The 7914-nt window shown below is 36.8% G+C and overlaps 1 long non-coding RNA gene across 1 annotated transcript; it reads right to left on the bottom strand.

Annotated features, from left to right (window-relative positions):
* Positions 1–4050: 4050 nt before the first annotated feature.
* On the bottom strand, positions 4051–7553 carry LOC142494622 (uncharacterized). The gene is made up of 4 exons (XR_012801570.1): positions 7406–7553; positions 5287–5355; positions 4483–4562; positions 4051–4295 (listed from the first exon to the last, which is right to left on the bottom strand). It is a non-coding gene; the product is annotated as an uncharacterized LOC142494622 (long non-coding RNA).
* Between the last annotated feature and the right edge of the window lie 361 nt (positions 7554–7914).

The following is a 7914-nucleotide window of genomic DNA, read 5'->3' as shown; positions in this document are numbered from 1 at the left end:
TTACAATGCATTTGATCTGACGCGCTATTAGAGAGGGTTGGGGTTCCTCAGAATTTCACAATATAATTATAGGGTTCCTTAACCAAAAAAAGATTGGAAACCACTGCACTAGTCTGTCACCAGTCTGGAGTTCCACTAATGAATTTCCCCTATCAGGATAGATTATCGACTGCACATTACTGGGGGGCTTCTCTACAGCCTACTCTCCATAATTGGAGATTTTCTCTGGTTTAGATCCCTGCTAGACTTGGTTAGCAACACTTTTTTATTTTATTTTATTTTTTTTACAAATTTTGTATTGGTTTGCACAATTTTACTACAGTATATTTTCACACTGCCTGAAGATAAATTTGGAAAACAAAAGAACAATTCCTGCGCTCCTACTGAACCAATTTGGGCTAAAATATACTAGTGACATGTTTACATTTAGAACCTAAGTCTGCGTGGGAGTTAATTGGTTGCATCTTTTGATCAATACATAATTTAAGCCGCCAACCTCGTCAAGGTATACACTGTTATCAGGTATCTACACAGAATATGTCATTTCTTATTGACCTATGGACTAAACTTTGTGAAATATGTGAAAAGGCCCTGAACGGGTTAAATAAATGAAGCATATGCTTATGTGATTTAGGGCTCTATGCAGTAAGCGGCGAAAAAGTGCAATGGCAAGCTTACCGATTTGCCATGATGTTGGCGATTTTCCCTCTCCGTATGCAGTAAGTGCCGAATCCCTTCAAAATCAAGTCGAAAACATTTCCGCCCACTCTCACGATGATTTGCCGATCACACACAGGTGTATCGGCGTGCATGGCGGGGTGCTGTTAGGTTCGCCAATCAAACTTCTTGCTGAATCAGGCTAAGCAAGCATGTATTGGATTGCGCAGCATTTTTAAAGGCAACGTGTACTGTTAATCATTCTCTGTGTTGTTGGGAGTGAGAGAGAGAAAGACGCACAGAGCTGGGTGATTTAATATTTGCATATTGACTGAGAGAATTGTTGTGTATTGTGAGAGCTTTGTCCTTTGTTGTTTTGTTTACATCTTTGTCTTGTGTTATATGTGTAAGTGTTCAGTGTGATTGGCTGTACATTTCTTGTCTGTTAATTGTCCGTGCTACAGGTATGGCCGCAAGGCGTGGGAAGAGTGATGCTGGTGTGAGTGGTACTGCTAGACGTGCTAGTACGCGTCGGAGTGAACGTACTGTTCAGGGGAGTGCTGTTGCTGGGAGTGCGAGTGCTGTTCCTGCGAGTGCGAGTGCTGTTGATGTGAGTGTGAGTGCTGCTGGTGGCTCAGTTGCTGATGGGGTGTCTGGTGGTGGCGTGCTGGCTGGTGGGCAGCTTTTGGAGTCTCTTCCATAGGAAGAAGGAGAGTCCAGTCAGCACCAGCCAAGCTCTGAGCCTAAACCTGCTCAGAAGAAACGTGTGGAGCAGCCACGTAATCCTCGCTTCAATGACAACGAAAACACAGCTCTTGTCACTGGGATTTTGGAGCACTATGACAGTCTGTTTGGCCATTTAGTATGTAAGTCTACCTTTGCATTCATTATTCAAATACATGTTATCGTAGGTCATGTGAGGTGTCATAATATGCAAATATGGGTCCATAATGTCTAGCAATTTAACTTTTGTTGTAAACACATATTTTAATCATGCTTTACAACGACAAGAACACTCAATTGTTCAATTTGTGCAAACTTCATACAATATTAATGCAAGCTTCATTACATGTCTATGTTTACAAGTGAATGCTCATGGGCTACACATATTACACCTAAACAAGCATGTTTGGTATCTCTTGGAACAGCTAGCATTGTAGGAAATGGTTCGTTGTATTAGTAAGAATTACCGTCATATATTTTTTATGTATTTCAAGCGCGGACAAGTTCAGCATCCAAAACAGAAAAGTGGAGACAAATACTACTTGGTGTGAATGCGTGTGGGAATCGTGTCAGGTACCGGAATAATTGTCGCAAGAGATTTGACGATATTAGGGCAAAATTTAAAAAAAAAATACAACAACAACGCTTGTATGCTTCTGGCACTGGAGGTGGCCCGCTAGCACAACGTCTCATCTTAACTCCATTGGAGGAGCAGCTTCGGGAAAAATAACTTCCCGTCGTCGTTGAGGGTTTGGCCAGTGACAGAGATATTGGAATTTATTCGTCAGAATTTCCACCAGGTGAGAAATGTTACTGTACTAGGCGTGTCGTAGGTTACAGTTATTTTCTATATTTCCGCTGCTATTTATACTTTCTTCCCAATAGAACCATACCTACATCTATATATGTATATATGTCTCTCTCTCTATATATATCTATCTATCAATATATATTTGTATTTCGTTGTCCTACTACAATCACTAAATAATATATAACGTGGCACTGCGTGCTCATTTGCATGTCATCTCCCACAATCCTTTGCTGCAGTGGAAGCAATTTATGCTGGCCAAATATGGGGAACAACAGGGTTGCACACTTCTAAGACATGCAAATGAGCAAACATTAATATGTACTGTTGCAGTACATACATATATATAATAGTAATTTATATTTAATTTATTTAACACCTACAAACACGACATTACTGCCTCTTCAAATCATGCATCGAAGATATTGCATGCAACGGCCAACAAACATCACTTGCACTAACACATTTGCTTTTGTTTAGAAAAAGGTCCTTTTTTGCTTCATCTCATATACAGAGAGCATAATGAGGCACACGTTGCATATGTTATGTAATTGTGTTCATAGGTAGCACACTTCAGACTACTATTTAGCTCATCTACCATTGTGTTAAAGCAGCTGCAATTAATATGTCATCACAGCATACACGTGAACTCAGGGGGTGGGGTTGTGCACACAGCCAAATAACAGGGTCATGTTACAGTCAACTTTGTTGACACCATTTTCTGCTGCTTGAATTAATTGAAAGGTCAGCGTGATTTTAGTTTTTGGGGGAGGGACTAGTTCTTAAAACCTGACAAGCTAAACAGAAGTTAATCACACTCATTTGAAATGGTAACTCTATGTACAAATTCACCCACCAAACCATTATGTATCAAAGCATACGTTACACATTCGTTCACTCAGATCTATTGTTCAACTTATATCATCACCACATTATGACACCAGTAGCATCTGTGAGCGACACACTGCATGTCTTGTTTTGTTGAGTGGCAGCCACATTCACGCCTGCAACAGCTTCTATTAATGTAGCACACATATCCTGTAACAAAAACAATAACTTTTCCAATATTACCTACTTAATGATAAGCATTGTCAACGTTGATCTCATGATAGTGATGTACATTATTATTGTGATATTACTGCACAACATATGCAGGGTATGTCCAATATTCATAATAATTTGCTAACGCATTACTGCATAAACATTGTATGTTGTATGTTAGTGAACTAAAAAGTCCAAAGTACACTGGCATGTACATTGTAATTACAACGAATAATGTTCATTTTGCCACACACATTTTCAATTCATGAAGTGATGCTGTTAGTTAGCCATAAATACTCAAGATACACTAACTCAATGTTCATTATGTACACATGTCCATTAACAACTGATGTTATTGTTGTATATAGTTGCTCCTGGAGGACATGTGTCACCTGAGACTGAACAAGTGTCTTCACCGGGGTCATGCAGCTCATCGCACCTGGAAGAAGAGTGTATGAGGTGCAGGACATATAATATGTTCATTTATATATGTTATGTTGTCATGTTAATTAATTGTTTTTGACATGTTACTTAAATTGGATCACTTAGTGTCATTGAAAATGAAGTGTTTTAAGAGAACATGTATTGTGTTTGTGATGTAAAGTATCATGTAGGAGTTGTGAGGTTTGGACAACCTTTCATTCATTCTTATTTCACACTGAGTCGAAACATAATTCTTAAGTCAAGGTACATTTTAATGTGATGTCATAAAACGTATGGAAACATGTTAGGTGTTACTTGTTATCACAGTGTATAATTACATAGTAAAACAGCAGACATTAGCATGCCATTTCACCATGTGTTCATTTATTTTTAGAACATGATGATGCCAAAGACACAGAAATGCAATCAAGTGACCATGAAGAGGTTCCTATTCAAAGAGTAACACAGGCCATTCCTCCAGCAAGTAACACATACGCAGCAATAGCAGCTTCTGAAGAAAAAATTGTTGAAGCAGAAAATCGTCGCCATTCAGATCTGATGTCAGTGCACGAAAGGATGATATCACTGCAGGAAGAAACGATATCACAATTGTCACATCTCCACAGAGTCTTCATTGAAGTTCCTAAACAGATACAAAAATTAAACACGACATTAGAAGCAGTAGTTGTTCAGCTAACCCAAGCTAATCACTTGAGAATGACTACAACAGCACATCATTTCAACTTTAACCCATCAGAGGAAGGATCTTTAGATGCTGCTACTTTTTCACCCCATGCATCTGATCTTCATTCCCCAGGTCGGGATGTTACCGGTACAGTAGCTGAAAGTTCTGTGCATGTTCCTCTCAACATCCAACCGCTGCCATCTGTAGAAAGTCTGGAGCTGACACCTACAAAGGAGACACCAAAAAGAAAAATGCACAAGCAGTTACTACTGACCAGTTTTTTGAAACAAACTAAAAATCACAAACATGAAACGCAGCAAGCATCAGTTGTGCACTGTGTACCAACTTGTTCACAAGTGTTACAGGCCACAAGCCCTGCCCGTGAAGTGTCACAGGCCACAAGCCCTGCCCGTGAAGTATCACAGGCCACAAGCCTTGCCCGTGAAGTGTCACAGGCCACAAGCCCTGCCCGTGATGTGCCACAGGCCAGTCAAACTGGCTCTGTTTTGCTTAAAGTTGTAGCCAAACAGAAAAAAAAAGAATAAATGTTATAATTAATTAAATCTGTATTTGGCCTTGTTTTGTTGACTTGAGATTATCTAATGAATATTGTATGTATGATCAAGACCTGTTGTTTCCAAACATTCAAGTATGTCCTGGTACACGTGAAGGTTTGGAAATGTTCACAGTCCGAATGAATGCATAATGTAATTAATATTTATGTATTAATCATCTGTTCAGTAATGGTCCAACATTACACACTTGCAATGTTTTGAGAAGCTGACATTCACTTAGCTGCAAAAGATTGTATTTGGGTGTGTTTGGTAGGTAATTTAGGTAATCATTGCATGTTAATAGTATTCACATGCAAGTTAAAATAAATATATATTTAACTGCTAACATTCTACATTTCAGTTTTGTGCAGGATGAACTGTCAAATATTACTTACCTTCACCTTCCTTGAAGCTTCTTAATGTTGGCCTTTCATCATGTATGAGTACTGGTTTCAATAACATATCTGTGAATGTGTAGTAATATACTGTATATGTAGTATCTATGGATATATGTACACACACAGTGTATAACTTAAATATATATATATAATGTTAATGTTTTAAACATGTAAATTTGTCTAGAGGTTTTTTATCAAAACATATATATGATGCTTCCTTGTGAAAACACAGTATTGAAATAAAACAGGCCTTATGTTAGTGAAATATACATGATCTGACCCTTTAACAATATGGGCCTATTATTATGAAGCACTTAATTAACTCACCTTGATCAGCATTTAAATAGGTTTAATACAAGGCCTACTTACTGCCATCAATATGTTCAGTGTAGAACTGAATTAAATAGATATATTATAGGTTGTAACACTACAGGCCTTGTAAACTCACGAAAGGCCTTGTTTGATGTTAACTCCAAATTGGACACAGCTGACTCTAATAGGCCCTCAAACATACTTACCCTGTAATGTTTAAACCTTTAAATAAGTCTGACCAATATAACAATCCCTGTTTACATATAAGGCCTTAAATACCTTAACATACACACACACATATATATATATATATATCATTATTGTTTTTTGAGACATATATATATATATATATATATTGTAAAATATACATATATATATATGTGTTTATGATATATATATACAAGGCCTGTAGTGTTACAACCTATAATATATCTATTTAATCCAGTTCTACACTGAACATATTGATGGCAGTAAGTAGGCCTTGTATTAAACCTATTTAAATGCTGATCAAGGTGAGTTAATTAAGTGCTTCATAATAATAGGCCCATATTGTTAAAGGGTCAGATATATAAGGGTCAGATATATAAAGGGTCAGATATATATATATATCATAAACACATATACATATGTATATTTTACAATATATATATATATATGTCTCAAAAAATAATAATGAAATATATATATATATATATGTGTGTGTATGTTAAGGTATTTAAGGCCTTATATATAAACAGGGATTGTTATATTGGTCAGACTTATTTAAAGGTTTAAACATTTATATATATATATATATATATATATATATATATATATATAGATATATATAGATAGATATATGTAGAGAGAGATATCTAGATATACACACATAGTCAAACTGTGTGAGACAGACAGGGAGTTAACCAGACATAAAGATACACACAGTGAAAAGTTGAAAAAAAGACAGAGAAAAACATTAGCAGGTGTGTGTGTTTGTCTCATTATATGTCACTGTAGGCAGTTTTTTCATAATGCCAACACTGTAGCATTTCTCACCCACATTGTTTTTTAATTAAAATCCTAAACTTGTTTTGAGAATGTAGATTACGTTAAAAAAAAATGTAACTTTCACAGTGAAAAGGCAATCTTAACCAAAAAATGTGTGCCAATTTTTTCTACACATTTAAATTGGTGGTTTCAAAAAGGAGTGAAACATGGAACTTGAAGTCTGACCTTGACAAAAAAGCCACAAAAGATAACAATTAAATAGTTTCACATTCAGAAGAAAAACCCTACAACTCAAGATTCACACACAGAGACGCAGCAATGGCACAGAATACAACATTGAACACCCATCCGCATAAATCTTATAAAATAATGATCGCAGAGGCCATCATATCAACTGAACAACACAAAGCCAACGTGGGGCAGATCTATGACTTGATCAGAAGTAAATATCCATATTACCAAGACCCGTGCCGCGCTGGAAATTTTAAATCATCTGTACGAATCACTTTATCAACAAATGAATGTTTTGAACGTGTCCAGGATAACCTACATGAAAGGTATGGATTTTGGCAGATTGCACCACAATTTAAAATTACCATGGAACATGGCACATATCTTCTGATAAGTAGCATATTTATTCCTAATACCAATAGCAATGGATCCGCTACTACTGTTCCGTCTGAATCAATACCTGCTGCAATATCTGCACCCTCCATTCCTGAAGCACAGATGCAAGTTGAACATAACTACAATGATGTTTTTCCAAACCTTTTTGGTGAAAACACATTAGAATGGCAAAACCAAGAACTGTACGTACCTCCGGACGTATTGTTTGAAGAAGGCAGTGGCGATTCCTATGAGCGCCTCATGGAGATGTGTGTCCTACAGGATTCAACGGTTGCGTCAACCATGGATGAAAATGCATTGTCTTTCTGGAGCGACCAGTTGCAGCCTAACGAAGTGTTACTTCTACAAGAATGGTAAATATAATAATTGTTATGCGTTGACTCACAGTTAAAAGTTTAAATTTTTTTCTATTCACCATGTTTACGCTAAATGCATGGATACAGCGTAACATTGCAGACAGCATAAACTGTAGCGTTCCCAAACACATTGTTTCCTATTACAATATACTACAACCAGAAACATTACTACACATTGGTAACGTAATAAATATACCTAGTTTCCTATCTCTTAAAAAATATCATTGCAACATGTTACCATAACTTTAACACACACCTATTTTTTTTTTTTCATGCAACATCTAACAAAAGAGGGTCGGCCACATATGACGTGGGACACTTGTCATGTGCCAAGGCGTCCTTA

The sequence above is a fragment of the Ascaphus truei genome, chromosome 5, assembly GCF_040206685.1.
Source record: "Ascaphus truei isolate aAscTru1 chromosome 5, aAscTru1.hap1, whole genome shotgun sequence".
Lineage (NCBI taxonomy): Eukaryota > Metazoa > Chordata > Amphibia > Anura > Ascaphidae > Ascaphus > Ascaphus truei.
Note: the sequence above shows the minus strand (reverse complement) of the source record. Positions and strands in the feature narration are given on the sequence as shown.